General features: G+C 38.4%; 1 protein-coding gene across 20 annotated transcripts in view; it reads right to left on the bottom strand.

The window, feature by feature from the left end:
• Positions 1–25,249, bottom strand: part of LOC100644320 (bromodomain adjacent to zinc finger domain protein 2B) — a 214,106-nt gene that overhangs the window by 88,247 nt on the left and 100,610 nt on the right. Inside the window, exon 1 of one of the 20 annotated variants that reach the window (XM_048405029.1) lies at positions 18,609–18,627. The exons of 18 other annotated variants lie outside the window; for them this stretch is intronic. The gene's annotated coding sequence lies outside the window, so the exon portion shown is untranslated. Of the gene's footprint in view, positions 1–16,273; positions 16,504–18,608; positions 18,628–25,249 lie in introns of those variants that run through there. One more of the 20 variants, XM_048405039.1, reaches the window with a different exon arrangement.

Genomic DNA, 25,249 nt, shown 5'->3' with positions numbered 1-25,249 from the left:
GGCGTTAAATTAGGCTACGTGTGACCTAATTGGTAAACCGCGTCAATCGCAGGTCGTTAAAATGAAATGACAAGAATACAATATTATCGGGGCGCTTAAGCAATCACGGTAATAAGCACAAATTAATTCCACGAGCAACACTTCTCGCGGCACACGGCAATCGGACACGTTTTGCCGTAATCGTCTCGAGCACTCGCGATTGAGCAATGTGGGTGAAGGCTAATGGCCGACCTTAAAGTTTTAATCGACGATTTTCGCGAAAAACAACAACGTTCCGTCTAGTACATTCTTTCTCTTATTCTACATCGTTCTCTCCCTCTCTCTTTCTCTCTCTCTTTGTCACTCTTTGACGAGCAACTTTATCTCAGAGTTGCAGAAGAAGAAAGAAAGGGCAAAGGAAATAAAAAGAAGAAGAAGTAGAAGAAGAAGAAAAGAAGAAGAGGAGGAAGAAAAAGAAGAAAATCGATAGTTGCAAGAAGGCAAGAAGGATTTTCTACGCAGTCGAGTTTCTTTAGTGGAGCTCGTTCCAGTTAAACTGTTGGTCGGAATTAATTTCATGGAGAGAACGTTCGAGGTGATTCTACTCGCGAAAACGCTTCGAAACGCTTGGCCATTGAAGGCCACCGCCAGTTATTGCCTTCGACGGTGCTTTACGCTTTCTTAAGTAATTTTACTACTCCTGAAGAATGCAACGGTTACGCGAAAAGTATTAATCATCCGGTGAAGAGTTACTATCTCCTCTTTTGTAGGATTCCTCAGGCTGGCTGGTGAATGAACCTCCAGTGAATGAACCTCTCCCCTGGTATATTCCGTGTGAATGATAAGTGTTTAAGGAAGCGTGCGAGAGGTCAAGTGGCTGTTTAGAATACGCGGACCTGTTTCCAGTGCGTTTGAATGAATTCTACGAATGCATCGGCAATTTTAACCGCGTTGTTAACGTGACACGAATTTCGAGTAATCTTAGAATCGTCGAAACAATCGGCACCAAACAGTGTTTTCAATCAGATCGCTATTGAAACTCTTAACACTTTGACTGCTACGTGGTTTCTCCTGTGACGCCACGGAGGTCACTGGTGACCGGAGCTTTTGAACTTCTTACAATTATAAAAATTGAATGAAAAATGATAGAGTATTTTGAATATAACCGACAAATAGAAGATACTTTGAAATAAAAAGTAGCTCATGGAGCAATTAAACATTTTTATTAGAACATCAATAAAAAAGAAGAGAACAAATCTTGCATCCAACGGTGCACTGTGTTAAAACACTTTAAACATAAATGTGGCTCATCGATACAATCTGGACAATAGGTGGTCACCTTTTTGGTCCGATTCTTAGCAATTTTTGATCCTAACTGTTTAACATTTTTTATAGCACTCTCTGCAAAATTTTTGTGCCGGATACGCTTGTCCTTCTTTCTTTCGCATTTCGTACCGCAATCTTTATCGAATAAGTATATTTGACAGCTCTGGTGAATGGCACCGTGTAAGGTGCATTGCGAGTGCCATTCTAAAATCTGATACCCTGATTTTTGTTTTCGTTGCTTGTTTATAGAGTATCATCGCGTTTGAAGTTGATGTATTTAACAATAACTCTAAAGCTAATTTTATATACCACTTGAGGATTCTTCTATGTGGTGTGGAATATGCTATCATTTGATCCGATAAATCTATAGCACATTTTCCTCTGTTGTAATCTGCCACTACCATTGGTTTATCACAAACATAATTTTTTTTACGGATCTCTACCATTTCAGCCGAATGTTTCGTCGAAATAATAAGAATGTCACGCTTGTCTCTTCATCTTACTATTACATATAGAATGAGCAATTACTGTTTACTAATATCTTCTACACGTTTCAACAATATATTATGCACGTTTTGCTTGAATGCGAATGGTTTGTTGAAATAAACGAAACCTTGTTACAATATGTCGCTATCAACTGTTATCAAGGCGCCACGATACCAATAAGATAACCGGTCCAATGTGGGAAGAATGTTGTTTTGCAACATCAATTTATTATTATTTTACCATTATATGCTTTGAATAATAAAAATACTCCCGTAGCGTCCTGAGCGAAACATGTGATTTCAACGTGGCAGTCAAAGTGTTAATACATACGTTCACTAAAGTCGAAAATCGTGAGTTTGTGTAATTAGGGTAACCATGTAAGATTCAGAAGTTTGCTTGCAAATGTGTACAGTTTATTATTATCAGCTGGAATAAATACAACAAATTGTCTGTTCAAATGTAATAGTATTCCTTGTGCAAGAATAGGATGCATAATTAATAAACGAACATCGTGGTTTTGCCATGTCTATAAGTAAAATACGTCACGTTGTTATTATTCTTACGTTTTATTATTCATATTTAATTAATTGTCTAATCTATTGAATCATGAACTATTCATTCGGCTATTTATAATTGATCTACTTGGAATCTTTTGCACGATAATTTATTAAGTAACGGTAAGTATTAGTGAATCGACAAGTGGCAAGTTGCAGGTTGTAGACTTTTCGTTTACAATTCTAGAATCCTACATCAAATATGTTAATTAGATGATTTTTAATTTCATTCGACATTTACACGAATAAATTATCAAACTCGTTTCGATCACGCAAAAAGATCTATTAATATTAATAATTTATAACTTGTTATTTGTAAAATCTTACTAATAATATTAGTTTAATCTGCAGGAGGACTCTACTCATGTTTTAATTACAAAAAAGGAAACATGCAATCTCGTCAACAACCAGTATCATCCTAATATCTCAAAATTTCTCTTAAATAAAATTAACGTAGCAAAATATTCTCAATTTAACAGACTCGTAATCTCGAATTAAATTTGAGAAATGCTCGTCATAAACCTCATCCCTTTCAATCGTCATAGCACAGGGAACGAAATCGTCGATCGACTGAATTTCACTGGAATACGACACGTTAGAGAAGTGCAAAGGGAAAGAGAGTGGCACCAGTTCCTCGGCTATATCATCGTCAGCGGCAATTAAAAATAATTATCAGGCGGATTCGAGCTAAAGATGGCGAAGCCAGAGGCGGTAGAAATTCAGCGGATCGATTAAAAGCAGTCGGATTCAAAGGAAAACCTGTGGCTGCGGATTGAAACACAGCGAGGTTTCGCACCTGTACGCACGTTCCAGTTCTCAGAGTCGCACGGCCCACATTTCGCTCACTAGCCAACGATCGAGTAGCGTTTCTCAAGTTGAAACCTTTTCGCCCTCCCCCTTTCTGTCTCTCTGTCTTTGTCTGTCCGTCTGTCTCTTTCTCTTCGATCAACCTCGCAATCGCTGTTTTGTTTGCGATCGGCCTTGACGAACTTTTCCTTATTATGCAAGAAGGATCGTATTTCGCGTTGTTCGTTTTGTTATCAAACTCTGGATAATCAGATTCGACGCGTTGCGCTACGTTGATGATTGACAGTTTATCGTTTAGGGCTTAGGGGATTGTGGTCGTTCTAAATTGCAGATAACCATAGTGCTGACTTGATTTAGACGTCTGAATTTTGGTAGACAGTTTATTGCTGCAATGTTGGTCAACAGCAGAGATGATAGTTGAATATTCAAATTCTTAAACGTATATTTGGAGAGTTAGACTTAAAAATTGCAGCTTGAAGATTTCAATTTAACAATTAGAATCTAAAAATTTGAATTTGCACATTTAAGGCCTCTAATTCTTTAATACCACAATTCTAAAAGTTTATGTCATTGTATTTAGCAATGGTTGGTTTCATTTCTTTTCCCACTTATTTCTTCAATCGCAACTTGTACAATCTTAAACCGCTACGTACATCAAACGCAAGGAAAATTCAAAGTCAAGCAGTCCAAACGTTCTGTTCCAGAAATTTCTGCTTCAAACTCTTAGGCTTTGCTCCAAAAACTATCCAACAAAGCCGCTACTTTTTCCTCCAACAACTAACTAACTAGCAAAACTCTTCTCTTCTACTACGAAATCTACTCAATCGACAAAATTCTCGAACCTTATTCAAAAATTCGCAGCATCGTTAAGAAACAAAGGTTCACGAAGATCGATTCGAAAATTGAATAACCTGGAAGTTTCACGAAGAATCGATGAGGATTTCGTTGGGAGATCGGTTGGCTACTCGATTAAAAGCCGGAAACTTCTCTCGCGGCGTGTCAAGATGGAACGAAATTGGCGGAAGTTACGCAGTGAAAACGCCTGAACGGTATTGCCTATAAATCAGGCCGGCGAGCGGCGCGACGCGGAGTTGCCCTCCTCGGCTTCGTCTTCCGCCGTCCTTTCTTTCCCTTTTGTGCACTGGCTCCTCTCTTTTTCTCGTCGTAAAACGCGCGCCGCCGTCCCACATTTGCCATCACAGAGAAAGAGAGCGGAGGATCGATCGACTGGTCGAAACGATCGTCTATACGACATACACAGAAAATCGCAACCGAGTGCAGAATTGCGAGGAAACGCGCTTCGTCTGGGTGCAGCCAGAGTGAAGAGATTTGTACAATGGCGCAATCGATAATTGGAATTTAGAGTAAATAAGATTGCGCGTGTTTACGATTAGGCTAACGCTAAATGTTTGGTATAATAATTACCTACGTGCTGTGTTTTGAATATTTTTTCTTTGTGTATCACGTGTTACTTTGTGCTCCTTTGAATTTCTCATAAATATTAGGTTTGTCCAAGAAGTTTCTTTCGTTTTATGAAGAAATAATAGACGCACAACATTTTTTGTTTTTACAGAAATTTTGCAGACTTGCTTTCACGTTTGTATGAAAAATAAAATAAAAAACACGTTCACGAAAGAAAGACACTTTCCGGACAACCTAATGTGTACATATATGTAAACATTTGCAATTTATTAATAATAACATTAGGTGGCTACTATCGTGAAATAGCACAGCTACTCTTCTTTAAAAATACAGGAGATTATTGTGATCATCCTTAACCAAGTTTTAGTGCCAAGGGTTTTTATGACGAAATAATAGACGCGCATTTTTTATTTTATATTATTTTGTCGAATTACGTACGATCCAGTTTGTTCTGTTGCGACATTTTACAGACTTGGTTTCACGTTTCTATGAAAAAATAAAATAAAAAACACGTTCGCGAAAGAAAGACACTTTCCGGACAACCTAATATGTACATATATGTAAACATTTGCAATTTATTAATAATAACATTAGGTGGCTACTATCGTAAAATAGCACAGCTATTTTTCTTTTAAAAATACAGAAGATTATTGTGATCATTCTTAACCAAGTTTTAGTGCCAAGGGTTTTTTAAGAATCGCGCCATGCAGCGCGATAATGCTTCGTTCATTTTTTTGCGAAAAATGCTTCGTTTCATCAATCATATCAGAAACGTTATACTAAACACTCAAAAGTTTGCGATTATTTAAAAAAAAAAAGTAATTACAAGAGGAAATTCTGATATGACTGGCGACGAGCTACATTCGAAACCGAGCGCGTTGCGACACACAGTTCACCACAGTACGCGAACAGCGTGGAGCTAAACCGGTTAACCAAAATTTCAGGTGCAAAATGTTAGATAGAATGGAGCGATGATTTTGAGTATATGGATAATATCAATGGAAGCCCATACGGGAAAAACTCATTTATAAATTCATATTAAGTCCATTTTATTGATTTTTTATTTCCATACTATTTCATGGATTAACGGAGTGATATACCGATTCATCGCGTTTTTCCTTTATAATCTTCAATTATTAAATTCACCTCTGCCTACATAATTGCAATGTAAAATCCATACACATGTACATCTTGCATCGAGAGAAAGCTCCATGCGCAATAATCTTCCACTAAAAACCACGATAACACCATAAGGGATTAAAAAAAAAAAAAAAAAAAAAGGAATCGACGGGTATAACGGTCTAAAAAAGTCGTAAAAGTTGGATGATAGCATCATGGAGAAGCTTGAATTACCGATACTGAATGGTTACAACGTAACTGACTGTATAAACGTAACGATTCTCTGAGTAATACCTTAATTAAATTACAAAACATTTTTATGACGCGTATTGAGCGTACACCTTCGAAACAATGTGATTGAAACAAGTGAAACTTTAGAATGTCGTCACTGTTTCGACTTTTTCCCTATTATTTCGAGCCTGCAGCATCAAAGACACGTTTTTAATCTCTTTACTTTCCGTGATTTTTCGCTTTTATTTCTTTTTATCATTTTTTGTACCGTTTCAAGAGAAGCACGCGTCAACTTCGTGGTAATTACATTGGCCGTGATATGTTTTAATTCCACGAGTCGTACGGCCGCTTCGTAACTCTATTATTATTAATTTGCGTGATTTTTCGTATCGGATTATACACACCGGCAACGAAATTCGCCAACGCCAGCCCGGAAATCCGTCGCAATCGGATAACGCTCGCTCTCGTTATGTTTCTCTCTTCAACAGTCGTGCCTACAGCCGTGCCATTAATTTAATTATACGATAATTTGTGAAATACCGACAGCTTCTTTTACCCTCCTATTTCATCGTTTTACACGTAGCTATTTCGTTCGTTGTGTTTTTACCTTTCGATTTTTTTTTCTCGCTTGAATAACGCGTATCGTGTTCTCCATAGTTGTCACGAGTTTTATTCAAAACATCGAAATTATTTAAAATATTTGAGTAAAACGTGCTAAAAGAGAAAATTGCTAAAAATATAGCAGCATATGCTTGGTATTTCTGATTATAGAAATAAAGGGAGAATATTTCATGATTCGATTTTATTAAAACTATTCTTATTTTCCTCTGGTAAACAGCATGATATTCACTTTTAGAATTTAATCTGCTATTCCATGTGAGCCGAAATAAATATTCCTTTTCCAAATAAATATTCCATAGATTTTATTAAAGCATGGATAACCTTCAAATATTTCATTAATTTTTAATGTAACTGTACTAGCTTTTGTCCCCTTTTCTTTGTAACTAAAGTAAATTATTTCAAAGAAGAAAATATCTGAGAAGATACAAATATGAGAAAGTGAGGAGAACAGCAAGAGATAATTGTTGCCGTGAGATTTAATTTTCTATAGGTAAATCGAGTCGTTGACGAAGACACAAGTGAAATATTTTCCTTTCCAATTTTTATTTTTATTGGAATGAATATCAAATCAAACAATTTATTTATGTTTGCGATAAGTAGATAGCGTCGAACGTAACTCTTATTAATATCTTATTTTTGTTATTTTTTTGCTTTGCAATTTGCATGCTAGACGACTGATTGCGTCACGATGCTTAAATACGTCCAGCCGATTACATAAAAGTCGAGTGGAATCCGTTCCTAGCCGGAAGACAAAGAAACTTTGTCTATCCAGGCCTCACGATCCCTTGAAAACTCGAGAACCTGCTCAAGGCTCGTATGCGTGTGGAATACGATTTTTCAAGCAGCTGTACGCGCGACCCAGTGAAATTATTCGCGACAAGAAACTAATAAATAATAAATAAAGCGTAACTTAACAAAAATCAGTAGAATCACTAAAGTGATTAAAATCATCGACCGATAACTGTTCGTAGAAATTTTGTAGATTTACAACGACACGTTTCTCGCGTCTCATAGTTTCATAATTCCTTTAGTACTTCCACGTAATTTTATATGAATTTTGGTGACATTAAAGTGGAAATTAAACAGAACGGAAATATTAAAATAATCTTTCAGGATACTACGTGGTACAATTCTGATGCTACTCGATTAAAAATCCGAACATTCCAATTCCATATCGAAAATAGATATAGAAAATTGGGATACAAAGTCTAACTTCAACTTATTAATTTTCTATTAATTCTATTCTATTAATTCTATGACTAAAATATCCCGCAAATCTGCAACTTGTTCTTCTTCTTCCAGGAATATCGTATACAGAGTTTTATCGCGCCCTTATGAAGCGCCCTTAAAATAAATAAAACATAGCGTCTAGACTCGATAGAAAATTTTCAGTGCCTGAAATCGAGCAGTTAACGTAATCCGTATCAGCGTGCCAACTTTTTACAGGTAAAAAGAAGTTTCGTGAATAAAAATCAAGGATGCCCATGGCGAGCTACAACTTGGTTTCGCCGGTGATCTAGTGATTTAATCGCTCTGTCGGCCAACTTTATTTTTATTATTCTCTCTCCTCTACTACTTTTTTTTCCAAAATGAAGCCTGAAATCCGCGTAAACGCGGCATGCGAACTCTGGCGCGCGTTCACGGCCAGAAGTTTCGGCGTTAGTTTGGCCAACTTCATATTATGTACCGTACATAGGGTAACAAGTTCGCCAGCGACGCTTAGGCAGCCAACAGTTCTCGAAGAAATTCGAAGAATAAAGTACAGTTGCGGAAAGTCGGACCCTTTCCATTTTCATTCACTCTCTCTTTCACTGCATTCAGCCAAGCTTTTGTTTCTTCTCCATCTCCGCCTAGAATCAGCCTTTTCACGCGATCCATTCAAATTCTTACGATGAAACAGACAAACGAACGATCGCATAACCTTCCGTTCACAGTTCATTTCTCACTTGCTCATATCGATCCAACTTTCTGGCCTATTTTACGAGTCTGTTTCATGTCATTTTTAGTTTCTTCGCCTCTGCAATTTCACCTGTATTATCACACTATAACGACACTTCTGCATCGACATTTTCAATGTCATTGTTGCTTATTTACTGAAAGGTAAAATAATATTTCTGCTATGTATATGTAAATTTTTAGCTTGCGCGTACAAATTTTAATTAATTCAGCGAGTATCAGATAATATCTGGTTTAAATTAATTTATCTATTTGGATTCAAGCAATTTGAAATCGCTTGATCATCGTGGACTTAGTACATATCTATATATTTACTTGTTTTCCAATATTCTGTCAAATTTCTACGCTTGTTTTTATTAACCAAGCCATTTGATTTGAAGATTCTTAAATTCAGGTAACACGACTAGTCTGAATGGAGCTCATGCGATAAGATAATGATAAATTAATTTTATGTACGTCGTTACTCGTTTATTTACTTGCGCGTTTCTTTCACTGTTTGTTAATTCAACCTTTTTACTTCTCAAACACTCAGTCATTGAATTTTCCTTGAAACGTAACCGAAAATGTATTTAATTAACGTAAAACGTGAAAGTTGCGTGCGAGACTAATTGCCATGGCCTTAACACCATAAAACTATTTTTAACGTGTAGATACCCAAATATGTTCCGCATCTCTAATTAAACTTAACAATATGACGAAAATGAATAAGTATGTGTACCTCGTCACGTTTCTGCCCTAATAAAGACACGAGTTGCATGTTTTTAACAATGCTGAAAACAACAAATCTGATACCAGTGATTTTGTCTGATAGCTTTGGTATTAACAAATAAAATTCGTTAACGTCAACATGACAAAATGTTGTGCAATGTTGATGCTTTAAACCTTCCCTTTCGTTTTGTCCGATTGAACACAATGCTGCGTAAAATGAAACAGGTTTCCTGAGAGTCGCATGATATTCAAAACTTCAGCGAAGCTTTCACGATAAACCCTCGATGCTTGCATAAAACGAGCCATGATGAACGGAGCTACTGAACTTTTGCGGAGAACCGGACGCGAAATGCCAGGCGGTGCGCGTATTTATCGCGCATCTTCAAACGAGAAAATGTCAGTGTCTGTGAACCAAAGAATTCCGATGTTCACCTTCCTGGTCGTGTTCACGCGTGCATAAGACGCGTGCTTGGGGTGAACGTACGCACACACATTCGCGAAGGCGTTTGCCCGCGAAAGTCGATTCTGCAACGTATCCGCGGACGAGTTTTCGTTCGTAACACGCAACCACAACGCGTGTACGATAACTCGAGTCAATATTCGAAAATTTCATCAAATTTGTGGATCCAGTTGATTTGTTCTTATCTAGGAAAATTATGTGCGTTAAATAAATGAAATATATGTTTCTGCGAGGTATAACGTTCGTCCGAGGTAATGACGCAGTTAAGCGGGCTTTTTCAATTTTGCCTATGTGACCACAAAATTGATCAGAGGTTGGATTAAGTTAAATTAAGTTAAATAAGATTTGAATCAACGATCTTTTAAAACTTAACAATGTTATATAGTTTCGTTTATTCAAACGTTGAAACTTTGCTTAAACCTAATTCAAATCTGATCTAGTAGAATGATTTTGGTAAATTTTGAGAATCAAGCGAATTGAGCTGAAAAAATATATTTTCGTTAATTTCTACGAGATAAGAAAAAGTTTTAAAATTTGTGACTTTCGTGGCAATACAATGTATAGTATACTAACGTGTCTCATGCCCCTCGTTGACGTTTGTAGTTTTAGTAATAAAATAAAACTTGAAAAAAGAATTAGTTTCAAAAATGAAAAATTGGGAAAATTAAAAAAAGTCAATTATCATATAATTAACAATTAGAAACAAAAGTATGCAACGATTAAACGTTCCACATACGATGGTAACGCTAGTCGCTATAGTTTCTCAGCTTTCCTCGCTGTCTCTTGATTACACGTCCATGCTTCCGACACTTGAGGTCATTTGGATCACCTGGTTTACATGAAAGGGGTACGCGGAACACGAGGGATCGATGTTTGACTCGCTGAATGACGTTTTAGGGCATGGACAGTCAGGGTATCGGGGATATTTCGGTTAAATTTCAAGGTACTTAGTTGGTTGACGAGGGTGTACTCGATGACTGAGTTACGATACGATGGTCTTCGATGTACCACCTTGGGTACATGCTTTGATTACTAAGAATCTGGAAGGTGATATGGAAGAGGAAGGATAGAAACTTGATTTTACGAGCATACGTGATATGGTTTAACGTTACCTTGACAACGTAATAACCCCAAAAATGAAAAAAAACCCACAGGTTGCGTCGATATTTCCCATATCAATGAGACTGTTAACAACGTAAACTGAACGAAAACCAGCAAAGAAAACCTTGCCACTAACTGCAACGAACTATCCATCAGACCGCATCTACGATTAAAACTCGTGTAATTATATACAAAAGTTGCACATTACAAACAGAGTGGAAGTGAACTGAAGAGAAAGAAAAAGGAAAAGATTCTTTCCGTACCTAACTAACGAACTACAAAACCTTCTCGTCAGTCGTTAAGCGATCTACAAAATCCCGCGATGCATGTCGGACTCGCGTTGCTACCCCATGCAAGAATCACGTACGAATAGAAATCGAACGGCAAGCAAAAAGAACGAAAGAGACGAGAAAAAAGAAAAGAAGGAGGGAAAATCGGAATATAATTCAGGCTTATCCATCCAGCTGATACTTTCAGGCCGGTATCTCGACTTTCGTTGCGACAGATCGATACGAGAACTCGGGGTGGGGCATTGTCGTGGCCCCCCAACCCCTGCTCTGCCGTGTTCCAACCTCCCCCGGTTGCTGACGACCGCGACGAGGGTCCTGCTGCCGCGCCGGGACACGTAGATCGCTCGTCCTCCAACCTTCCGCACGCTCTCGATTCTATCTACCTATGTGTATATACGTGTTTCCTCTTCTATACAGGGTGTCCTACGCAACTGGGACAAGCTGTAACTGTGGAACGGTGGCAGATCGAAAAGAATTTCATTAAGAAAAATTTTTCTGACGGTATCACTTAGCTAGCCGAAGCAATAAGTATTTACAGTTTGAACCTTCGCAGATAAATTTTAAATGCCGCCACTGTACCGTATCCGACTGCGGAAGGTCAAATATTTGAAGGTTACCCGTGCTTTCTTAGATCTTGGAACTTTGTTTATACACCAACAGATGGATCTTTGTATTTCGAAAAAGTATTATCGTAGAAAAGTGTGAAGGAAAGACACGACTAGCCTAACGCTTTTATATAGAGAAGGAAAAAAAGAAATGGATAGATCGATGTATAAACAAATTTATAATTTTACTAAAAAAGGTATAGGTGGCTTTAAAACCTTGGAAACACCACCATTGCGAAAATGGACGCGTGTACCAAGTGATTCTAAAGTATTTAATTTTCTCTAATGAAATTCTTTTCTATCTTTCACCGTTTCAGAGTTATAGCTTGTCCCAGTTACGCGAGACACCCTGTATACATACATATATATCTTTATATGTGCGCGTGACCAAGCAGAGAGAGGGTTTCAGTTCGTGCAACGCGCGCGAACAAAAACAACCGGCGTTTGGCAAACTGGATATCGGGGTGGGGCTCTCCATCTCTCTGTCTCTCTTTCTCGCTCTGTGGCCTGGGTTTAAGGCTCCTAAACGACGTTTTGAGCACGTCCAGTGAACAACCAAGCCGCGTTTCCCTTCGCCGCATACGGTATCTGCCTTTGCTATCGCGTGAAATTCGAGGCCGCGGCGAGCTGTACGCGATCGATACTCTACACCGTCCGCCGGATGCGGCCAAACCATTCTTAACGCGCGGCGATAATCCTATGGGAATTCAATTAGATGCTTCGAGATGTTGGATTATGGTCATTACGGTTGTGTGTATGTACGCTGCTGGTTCGTAAGTCAGTCAACTGTTCTAATGAAGCCTACAGCCGCGGGCCATTTTCGTATCTTTTTCTAAACAAAGTATTTCCCAACCTAAGTTCCCTACGCGCATAAATATTGCCACAATATTATCATTGTTTGTGCTATATAAAATATTTTGAAATTTTTCATTAAAATTATAACGAGACAGGGACTGTCGTGATTGTACCGATAACATCTGAAACCAATCTGAAAATGTAGATAGAAACTACAGATATTTATTGCAAACATGTATTTGGTAAAAATGTTAATACGCAGTACAAAAGCCGCGACGCGATAACAGCGTGGTCCGGTGAAATTAACGCGTTGGTATCAGGCGAATTTTACCTGCATATTTTTTACATGTTTTTAACGTAATAAAATAAATAGAACGCGATTTCGGCCGGAAGGTTAAGCATCAAAAAAATGTGAATCTAATTTTATTGATTTTACAAGTACGTGGATGGGAAGAATATTTGTTGAATCTGAAGACACGAGTATTTTACAAATAGACGAAATTTTGTAATATACCGATGTCATAATGTTATAACATTCAATATTTTTGAATGTTCGCGATATTGAAAGAGATATACATGTGTATATTTAATACAAAATGAAATAAATTGAAAAGAATTGGTAATACGTGAATAACGTAATATTATAATAAACAATACTTTTGAACGTTCAGCAAATTGACAAATATATACAGGTGTTTAATAACAAAATCAAAGAGGAAGAGAAAAATTGGGTAATACATGGATGGCTCAATGTTACAACAATAAATATTTGTAAGTGTTCGGTAAAATGAATAAAGATGTCCGTATATTTAATAACAAAATTAACGAATTTATCAATTGTCAAAGTGAAAATTTCTGATGTCCTATAAACGGAATTTAAAGATTTGAAAATAAAATCGATCGCGTCTATTGTCGTTAAATTCAAGTTGCCGCTCCAATTGAATCATCTAGGTCGACAGATCCTCTTAAGCCCGCTGCTCGTAAAATGGCTCTTACAATCGTCTAAATTCGATCTCGTCAGTCAATCGTGAAAATTATCAGGGAGACTTTATCCTGACACTTCACAAATTTCCACGCGAGTTCACATTTTCCACTCTAAACTCCCTACACGCATAAATATTGCCGCAATATTGGCACTGACTAAGTTATCATGTTCGCGTTATACAAAATATTTTGAAATTTCATTAAAATTACAACGAGACAGGGACTGTCATGATCGTACCGATAAAATTTGAAAGCAATCTGAAAATTTAGATAGAAATTACAGATATTTATTGCAAACATGTATTTGGTAAAAATATTAATACGCACGAATAGCGTGACAACACTGAATATTCATATTCATTGGCACAATGGATGATTGACTATTTAAATACTTTCGTGATCTCCGCGAAATACGTACTTATGCCAAATGTATTGTAATTTCTATAGATTCAAATTTATTTCAGAGTATCACAACACTGCTAATGAAATCTCAAGACGTTTCATGTAAGACACATAATATATTAATAAAACATGTCTACAAGTATTCGTACATCATTGCTTTTTCGTATCTATCAGTTCATAGAATTGATCAGTATAGCTAAACGAGTGTAAAGAAAGAGTAAACCGGTACAGATGTTGCGAAGAGTGGATGGCGTAGTCGATCGATATCGTACGCAATCAGAGATCGGACGTGATGAAACGATTCTGGACGCGTACGAGCGTCGCCATTAAACGAGCCGCGATTGGCATTCTGAAACTGCGAAAATGACGGTTACATAAAAATGTCGTGGACACGGTGTATCGACGCGAGTGGCCACGTGTGAAACGCAGCGTCCAAGCGACGCGACGCACCGCGAATACATATGTTTCAGCCCGCAACGAGAAGAGAATAAAGAAGGAAAAAAAAAAAAATAGGAGAAACAAAAATTAAAAAAAGAAAAAATTTGTTAAAACGGTGTTCGAAGTGAGTCTCCTTCCTGTTGGCGATTTTTTTTCGAAAATTCCATCGAAATAACGGTCGAGGGAACTCGATACACCTGTCGCGATGATCGATACTCCGACACGCGAACGAGGCAAGATGATTTTTAATATACTGGAAAAATTGTCGACAGAAAAATTCAATTAAACAAAGCGACCTATCCAACGTCAGCATGCTTCTATTCCTCTCTAAACTTGTTCTTTCCTGTCTATACGAATATCGTTTTTCGCTCAGTCTAATTATTATGCATGCATTCTGACCGAGTTTTTAACGACTTCCAAATCGTTACTTCCTAGAAATCTCTACAACAACGATCAAATATACAGGGTAGTTGGTAACTGGTGGTACAAGCGGAAAGGGGGTGATTCTACGCGAAAAAATGTCGAAAATATAGAATAACAATTTTTTGTTTGAGGCTTTGTTTTCGAGAAAATTAACTTAGAAAGTGTTCGTAGAAATTTAATTAGAAGAGCAAAAGTATGTGTTCGGCAGAATGGGCAACATTTTCAGCAATTTTTGTAATAATAAACTTTATGATTACTTCATATTATTTCATTATGTATTCCTAATTTTCCGTTACGGCAAAAACAAACTTAAACTGCGATTATATCCATCGAAACAACGATCTACAGTGAGATTCGTTATAACAAGACGTGATAAAGTGCACGCGTACCCAGCGAAAATTCAAAGTCGATTTTCTCGAAAACAAAGCCTCGAATGAAAAATTTTTATTCTATATTTTCGACTTCTTTTTTCGCGTAGAATCACACCCTTTCCGCTTGTACCACCAGTTACCAACCACCCTGTATATACATGTACTATGAGAATATCGTTTAAATTTGTTTTTCTTAATCTAAGGGAACGTGCTTTCTACAATTAGTTCAAATGATGTACGTAACATTTTTTTCATTTTTCAACATCTCACAAGCCAAACTGGTTGGCTAACTCTACCTTTTCATAATAGGATTCATCTAAAAAAAAATGAAAGATTTATTTCTAGAAACATAGAACTTGGAACATCAAAAGATCATCAATTACGGAGAACATCTTTCGAAAGGGATTTTCACTGACTGAGAGATTTAATGATCATCAACTATCGATGAGTCTTACGTACGTGTACTTGTAGCCTGTGCTGTCATTGCATAGCAACGGATGCAATTATTGCAGGAGCTTGGCGTATATCACGCGACCGTCTTGACACGTAAAAATGCCAAACTGTCACACAGCAGACTGCACCGGTTTACCGAGAAAATTGCTGTCTAACGAGACACCGATTATTCCCTACCATCGAGCCATCCTCGTATCAACGACCACTAATTGCAAAACTCGACGAATCGGCTTGAATTTTGCTGGATCCACACTGTTATTCACAAGCAGCTTGTAATCAGCGAAAAATTATATTTACTCTGTCCGTTATGCCTTTTATTCGTCAATGAATAACTAATATTTCTTTAGGAAATGATACTTTTGATGAAAATGATACGATGGAATCTTAAAATCGGTCACTGGGTTAAAAAAAAAAAAAAAAGAAATATATCAAAGAGAAATTAAAGGTGTTGGAGTATTTTGCTTTCCTGGAGAAATACGAATATCGTTAAGTCCTTTAATTCTTATTGTGTCTTTCCCGCTAAGAATACACTGAAAAATCTTACGGCACTTTCCATTTCCAATAAAACTTCAATACTTGATAGATTATAAAGCTCAGATTTAAACGCATCTTTTGATAAAATTATAATAATATAAATTGTCAACTTAAGCGATATTCCATTTCGTTTTTCGTCCAGTTTTGAAACAAATCTTTGAAACAAGGAGGCTGTGTTTTTCAAAGGAATTATTCACGAAAAGCCTACCTGTGTCCAGCCGACGAGCTGTCTTCAAGCAGTTCTGACCAGTGTGGAGCCAGCATTACGTATTATCGTTTGCACGATGGAAACTCGAAGTCGTTCGACGAGAGAAATCGCCTGTGGACGCGCTCAAGATCGCGAGAGGTTGGCGCAGCCGACGATAATCGTCCCGATGCATTATTAGCGCGTTCTGTCCAGATGCAACGGGGTCAAAGACCCGAGGACGACGCTGCGGGTCCAGTAACGTGCAAGTTCCAGGTGCACGGACCACGACGACAAACGTAGAGGACGAGCATACATACTACCACTACGAAGTATGTACCAGAGCGAGAGAGTAGAGCAGAGGACGGACGTCGTGAATATTCGCATCGCGAGATATCAACTGCGCGCTCTGTCAAACTGCCACTCGCGTCGGGACGAGGAAAAACTATTTTCACCCTGGCTCTCCCCGAAGGATCGATACGAGCCTCCTTTCGTTCCACTCGACCCGGTCTGCCGCTGTATTTTTAATTCGTTCCACTAATTCGTCGCGAGCTTCTGATCGTTCGACAACAAGTATAAGTATACGTATCGATATGCATACAGTGGTTTTAAAAAGTATCCACACATATTCTTATTTTCCTATGAAGCGGTTTTTTATTACCTTTCATTTCCGTAGAATTACATTTTTTCTATGCTCGTATGGTGGATTAGTCGTGCGAAAGTGCTATTAAATGATACGTAATGTAATATGTTTGAACTTAATTAATCAGTACATAAATGTTATAATAAATACAGCGGTATGGCAATATTTTTTGTAGCCGTTGTGTGTCTATGGCGCGGGAAATACCGGCGAATAAATTACGATTTCGTTCGACTGACGCTCGCCAGAATCATTCGACTGAAATGGGAAATAACTATATCCGAATACAGCAGATTGCTAATTTAAATCGACGAGATATAATATGCGATTTCGACTAGCTGTAATCGCACCTTGGTGGGATCTGGCTGATTACGATATCGATATTGAGCGTGGAATATGATAATCAGAGCAGAAAATGGGATTTGAAAAATATGGACGTATTGGTGCGCAACCGTTGCGCTCCTTCTAATTTTTCAAACCTGTCTGAACCCTCCTTTTCCTTTCTTTCTTGTTCCTTTTTTTCCCATTTTACTTTATCTCTTTTCATAATGTAACTGATATCAAAGGGATTATGGCCTGTTAACACTACAAGTACCAAGGTAACCAATTCATAACTTGTCATAGAAATTCTATGGATTTACAAGGCTGTATTTATGGAGATTTCAATGCCTTTGATAAAGTATATGGATAAAGGCTTGTTTTCCCTGCATTATGTATTTATTCATACACATACCTACTTCTTTGATACAAGTCTCATACGTTAGTCTGAGTATGAAACTCGAGTAACGTTAGTCAGGCACATGAAAATAAAACATTTCTTCTAATACGATATACGAACACAGACAAGACACAGATTTGATCGACTTCACTCTACGACCCACAATTAAAAGGCCAATATACGAAGCGTTCGAACGAGATCAAAGCACAGCCGTAGAAGAAAGGAGAGGTCGGTGGAAAAAAAAGGCTTGGATGTATCGTAAAACGAGCGTGGCTCGTGGAACGAGTGCATTCCCCTTGGAAATCGCGAGGCTGGTGGTACTAAAGGTGCTTAAGCACGGCCCTGTTCCTCGTCTCCGTCCGTTTCCTTCTCCGTCTCTTTCGCGCCTGTTAGTTCCTCGGCCAAGCAGTTAAGCTAGCGTAGCCGGTTGCCAGTTAGCAGAGCGGCGTGCTCGTATAAAGAGTCTCCCGGCAGAAAACGAACCGCCGCGCCGGTTAATCGTGTGCTTGCCCCGTCTCTACATACTCTACAGATGAGTAAGAAAGAGACAGTGAAAACGGACGCACACACCAGTACATACAGGGTGTCTCACACTTTCTCAGTGTGTTTAAACTGCAGCAACATGTCGTACAAGTAGAAATAAGGGGGAGATGCCGCGTAACGAAAAGTCCATAAATGCTTCATTGGGAATTCAACACCACGTGGACATTGCAATAAATATTTTCCATCTTCTAAGTATATTTTCAAATTTGCTTCAAACTTTACCAACCTGATCATCATAATTCGATCTCATTAAGGCATTAATGAAATTAACAAATATTTCGTATATCTAACACACGTAACATAAAATTTATAAAACGTGTCCAAAAGTATTGGAATACTTTCGTGAATAATTATAAGCAACCTCGTTTTCGATATTTGTTTTATAATTTCTCGGCAAAGCATTTGTGCTAAAAAGTGAACCCGTGGTTACGTGACATTTTACTCTTAACGTTACTTACAAAACACGCCGACGTAGTTGGAAGGGAAAAGTACGGGACACCCTATAGCTCGCGTATAATCGCGTATATTCGCGTGTCCGTTTGTACGCGTCGTGCGTATCCGCTTCGCCTTTATCCTACGTTCTGCCCCTTTATTTCTTCCTGCTTCTCTCTTTTCCTCATTTACCTTCTTCCATCTTTCTTACTTTAATTTCTTTCCAGTTTCGGATGCGACCAGAACGTTCCTGTAAACGACCAAATGCAACAGCGTCGAAGAAGATTCGTTCGAGAAAGTATACGACATATAGGTTGCGTGTCACAGGGAAAGCGCGATTTTATTTACGCGACGACTTTTACCACGGCGTAATAAGGGAGATACTATAGTTAATTCAAAGGCGATCGCGACCGCTTCGACGTTAATGGCGCCTAGCAGTCGCATCTAACATGGACGACCGCGTCGTTTAGGCCGCGATACATCGCCGTGACCAACGCGAGTACCTACACCCAGAGACTTACGACGTACGATGAATAAAATTGAACCGCTTACATAGTTCTCCTCGCGCTAGAAGAGCTGGTTTTCTGCGACTACTATTAGTCTGACGAACGTTCTCGCGTGCAATTTATTTGTAGGGAAAATAGGGAAATCCCTGAAAATCGAAGGTGAAACTTTCGTACGTCTTAACACTTTGATCACGTTGGTCATGATGACCGGCTATGGTTTCTCCTGTGACGCCACGGTGGTCATTCGGGACCGGAGCGCTTGAACTTACAATTGTATAAATTGAATGAAAATTGATAGATGGGGCATTTTGAATATGACCGATAAATAGAAGATACTTTGAAATAAAAAGTGCCCCATTGAACGATTAAACATTTTTATTAGAACATCGATAAAAAAAAATGAGAGCAAATCTTGCATCCAACGGTGCACTGTGTTAAAACACTTTAAACATAAATGTGGCTCATCGATACAATCTGGACAATAGGTGGTCACCTTTTGGTCCGATTCTTAGCAATTTTTGATCCTCACTGTTTAACGTTTTTTCATAGCACTCTCTGCAAAATTTTCGTGCCAGGAACGTTTCTTCTGCATTTCGTGTCGCGATCTTTGTCGAATAAATATATTTGACGGCTTTGGTGAATGGCATCGTGTAAGGTGCACTTCGAGTGCCATCCTAAAATCTGATACTCCATTGAACAATTAAACATTTTTATTAGAACATCAATAAAAAAAAAATGAGAACAAATATTGCATCTAACGGTGCACCGTGTTTGCATCCGTATCTTTCAGGGGTAATCTACCAATATTATTATAAACACACCTTAGAAAATAATCGTAAACGCTGCTTTGTAATCATATGATTGAAGTTTGAATATACCATACTGTTACATATAGAATGAGCAAATACTGTTTACTAATATCTTCTACACGATTCAACAATATATTCTGGACGTTTTGCTTGCGACGAAATAACAAATGCGAATGGTTCGTTGAAATAAACGGAGCCTTGTTACAATATGTCGCCGTCAACTGTTAGCAAGGCGTCACCCGTGACCACCAATAAGAAAAACAGTCCATTGGGGAAGAATGTTGTCTTACATCATCAATTTATTATTACTTTGCCATTATATGCTTTGAATAATAAAAATACTCCCGTGGCGTCCTGAGCGAAACATGTGATTTCGGCGTGGCAGTCAAAGTGCTAATCGATGCAAATCGTTTTGTGTTATGTCTTATTACGAATAGTGATATATATTGTCTAGAAATCAGGTCTTCTGAAATTTTTATAAACTAAGATCCACTTTCGAAGATGATAATCTTTCGCAACACACTGGGAAAATAGTTGCGTGACACATGTATGGACATGTTGCATAAAAAGGTATATCAACGAACAACAACTATTAGTACGTAATAATGAAAAGATTTCGAGAGAGTTCTCGAGGCTGTGTTGATCACTCGAACCATTAACCCTGGACGTTACACTGACCATTACTCTCTCAACTTAACGACCTAATCCGATAGGAGGCAACCACTTCTTCGTTCCCCGTGGTTTTCAAACTGCACCGAAAGAACCAGACGAACCAGATCCGCGACGACTCCTCTCGGCCAGAGCTGGGCTTGTGAACGCGGCTTTGCACGCTTGTGCACAAAGCGGTCCGATATCTCTCTCTGTCGACCGGTGAGCCAAGCCCAGCGTCCAAGGTGCGTCACGCTCGAAAATATGCGTGCCTTCCGCCTCACCCTTCGCGCGGCTGCAGTTGCACCGCAGCCAATTCGATGCACATGAACACCAACTGCGTTTGTTCAATCGGTGCTAGCCGAAAAGTCGAAAGAAACGCGACGATGGAAAGACAGAGCTAACGTTGAGACAGAAGATAGTGGGGAAAAAAGGAAATTACACTGAAGTTGTAGAATGAAATCGACAAACTTTGCCAACATGCATGGCAAGTTCTTCTGAATAAAAAATGTTATATGCACCATGGGTCGATTCGTCCTCCTTCTCGAGTTATGGAAAGTAATATGAACACAAACCACAAGTAATCAAACGCATTTCAGCTATTTAGCTGTCGATGATAATCATTAACTTGAGACTAGGTGAAATTCTTCTTACACTGATCTATTAAGAAGAAGATCAAGAGGAAGAACGACATTTTTGGCTAACAAAACAGTTGTGCAACAGCTGCTTCCTCGGATGTTTGCTGAGATAAGTTTCCCTTTTTTAAATAAAAACAATAGGCACTAAGTTGTTTCGTTGTGCATTAATATGAATATTTACAAATATATCTTTGAGAGCCTCTAAGTGTAAGTTGTGCCAAAGTTTTCAAGTTTCTCATATCAAATGTTCGTTAATGGACAAATGATATTCCTGTCTATATTTTATCGCAGAATGAGTCGAAGATTTAAAAATCTTATACACGCTCATTGATATAAAAATCTGTTTGGCGGATATTTTAACGCGTAATGATAATATGGAAGTAAGTACAAAAAGAGATAATGTCGTGCAAAACGGGAGCGTTACATGCTTCGGTAATAACGCGATGCGACACGCGGTTCCGTGTAACGCATTAACATCACCTTGATATCACCTATTTTTAGAGACTACGTTGATTTGTGAGAAATCGCGTGTCGAACCAAACAAATAAAAGGATTATGACGTAGAATGTAGAGTGCTATACATAGGTGGGAATGCAAGAACGGTTTCAACATTGATTTTCCAATGTTCCCTAATTTCCACGTCTTGCTAAGTTTACCCTCGTCACCGAACTCCAACATCTTCTTGGAGTATGGTTTCACGTTAGACCGTCGTTTTAATCGACCCTGAAGTAGACGTTTTCGGGTCCTGTTCCTTTCGCGATCATCCCCACATACTTGTCGTCATTTCGTAATTTTATCCAGTTTCCCTTATCTTCGAACGTCACGATATAAACGTGAAGCTAAGAATCTTAAGAATTTTTCTCGAATACCGATAATCATTGAATATTCGTAAAAGAAGTAGTAAGAGAAAGAAAGATATCACACCACGAGAAATATCAACATTCCATTTAATATAATTCGATATAAATAAAAGTATTTTATGATCGTCGACAAGCATCGAACGGTCGTAAGAAAGAAGCTTTCAAAGGAGGAGAAAGAAAGAAAAATGACATCATACCACAAGACATACGTGAGGCTTCAGCTAATCTCTTGATACAAAATTTTCAAAGTGCACATCTTCCTCATTTACTTTCTCCTTCCAAGATTTGTATAATCCAATTGTAGAGTTGTATTTCCACGATATATTTGACTATTAACAACACCCACTACTCTCCGGGAAGAAGAAGAAAAGGAAAGAAAGAGAACACTAACGTTTCCTCTGCAAACACAACTCTTCACGGGGCTTCGCTTCAGTCAATTTCACGTTCTGCCTGCGAAATCCACGTACTCCAACACAGCATCGAAGGTGTACTTTCACGATATATTTCACGATGATCGACAAACACTGAACCCGAAAAAGAGAAGCGCGCTACCCAAAACACCACCGTTTCCTCCCCATGCACAAACCTTCGATCGCACTTCAACCAACTCCTTCGTAAGAAATTTTCAAAGTCCACGTCTTCCTCGTGCACGTTCTCCCTCCGAAATCTATGTAATCCGAGAAGGTAGTGGGAATGTATGGTGAAAACCCGTCTGGCGAACGCGGCTGAAACAAAGCTCGCTTTCCCATCTCCCCAACCGCGGAATGTCTCATCGGTGGCGCATCTCGTCGATCTCGATACACAGGGACGCTGAGTAGTAGAACGATACGGACGAGAACAGAGACGATGCAGCGGTACAGCGTGCAGCGCTCGACATCAGCATCCAGTAGCAGTAGCAGTAGCAATAGTAGTAGCGGTAACGGTAGAGAAGTAAGCTTGGAAAATTGGAAAAAGGGTGGAAACACGTGCAAGGGGCTCACGGCGGAGACACGTCGATACTTCCTCCGGCGCATTAGTCGTCCGACATCATCGACTAACTATCCGACGTGCCGTTGAAATACACTGAGACGCGCGCTCGAGCTGCAGGCGATCCGGGATACAACTGCCGTGGAATACGAATTACACGGGGAACAGACCTATGGAATAGAGGCGGCACAAAGGGGGAGAGACAGGGGGAAGGGAGCGGAACCGGTAGAAGAAAAGATCGATCTGCCTCCATTGGGTAACGTTTAGCCGGCGTGTTCGTCACTTTTGGTGTCTCTTCTCTGCGTACGCGGGATACGTGTGCTTGTAATCGATAAAACTAGAGGTGCCACACTTTTTACAAATATTCTGCTGTTTAGATATTAACCCCTTTGTCCCTACGATTTATAAGGCGATTTATAATTATTTGCGATCCAGTGATTGTTGTATACAGTGAGTATGCGATACTCCAGTCGCGATACAGTAATCGTCTGAAATATTTTCTGAGACTATGTATGGTATGGAAAATTATTTGAAATGTAATTTCGTAGATACAGTTCGTTAGATATTCTAACATATCTATGGGCTAATGTCACTGATATCAGTGTAACTACGTACAGTATATGTTTAATAGAACTCTATATACCACGCACCTTCTTTTTGATAAACAATCGTGGCAAAAATATTCAGATGCGTTTTTAGGAACTCATGTATCTCATAATAATTATATATTAACCCTTTTGTCTCTATAGGCGATTTATAGTAATTTGCGATCCAATGATTGTTGTATACAGTGAGTATGCGATACTCCAGTCGCGATACAGTAATCGTCTGAAATATTTTCTGAGACTATGTATGGTATGGAAAATTATTTGAAATGTAATTTCGTAGATACAGTTCATTAGATATTCTAACATATCTATGGGCTAATGACACTGCTATCAGTGTAACTACGTACAGTATATGTTTAATAGAACTCCATATACCACGCACCTTCTTTTTGATAAACAATCGTGGCAAAAATATTCAGATGCGTTTTTAGGAACTTATGTATCTCATAATAATTATGAGATGAAGGAGGGGTTGATTAATTAGTCCTACGAATTGTACGAGTAATTAACTACTGCACGAGCACGTAAATACTTTTCACTAATTTTATCTAACTAGTTCTTACGCTTCTAACGACTGGTTTTTAAGTACTGGTTTAAGACAGATGATCGATTAATTTCATTATCATTACGACTGCATTCTAGGTGCGTTATAACAATTTGGAGTATAACGAGGATTATCAGAACATGGAATGACCAAACACTTATTCGACAATAAAGATCACAATAATTATTCTATTTTATCTTGCAATGTACACAAACATTGAGCAACTTCTAAGTGGATTATAAATTTCCTTTAAACTGGCGTTTACAACTGACGAGCGTTCCAAGTATAACGTCTGCATGATATTTACTGATTCTATAAAGCACGGAATACATTTAAAGTCTCCTTTCGAGTTACCTACTTCGCAAGAAGTATGTCAATCTCCGATATACAGGCCGGTACGAACGTTGCCAGGAAAAATTCAGCCAACTCGTTTTGCTCGCGACCGTGTCTTACATCGTTACTTTGCTCCAAAAAATCGATCACAATATCTTTCGTTATTCGATATTCAAGTTCGAAGAAACAGACGATAGAAAGTTCGATTCTCTTGCAGGTATTTATCAGCAGGTGCGACACCGATGAATTAATTAATGACTTGGATGACCGTAATTAAGCTTAATTAGTCCGACTGTTGCTAGCTGTGTTTATACAAAGCATCGAGAAACTGCCACGTCGAAAGGTAGCATTATCGTCCGGCATATCGATGAGCAATCATCGATATCTTTCGTTTTATACGATCGACTAGTAGATATATCGAGTTGGCAACTAAGTGATTGCGGATTTTGTCATTAGGCGGTAATGAGAAAATCCGCAACCACTTAGTTGCCAACCCAACACTACGCTGTGTAATGTCTTACTTGAACACACGAATTTTCGATCGATAAAACGCTATTTAACACTGGAACTGCTATTTTGTATTATCCGCGTCTTCGAATAGCGTAAAATTAAGTAGTTGAAACTTGAAAAGTAAAACTCAAATGGCATTTTTGTATATAAACTTAATTTCTTGTCTTAAATATCCTGAAGTAGAATTTTTCTGTTTGTAGAAAAATTCAATAACATCGAATATTTGAAAAATAAAGAAGCACAGG

Source organism: Bombus terrestris, chromosome 1 (assembly GCF_910591885.1).
Source record: "Bombus terrestris chromosome 1, iyBomTerr1.2, whole genome shotgun sequence".
In the NCBI taxonomy this organism is placed as follows: Eukaryota; Metazoa; Arthropoda; class Insecta; order Hymenoptera; family Apidae; genus Bombus; species Bombus terrestris.
This window is presented reverse-complemented; position numbering and strand designations above follow the sequence as displayed.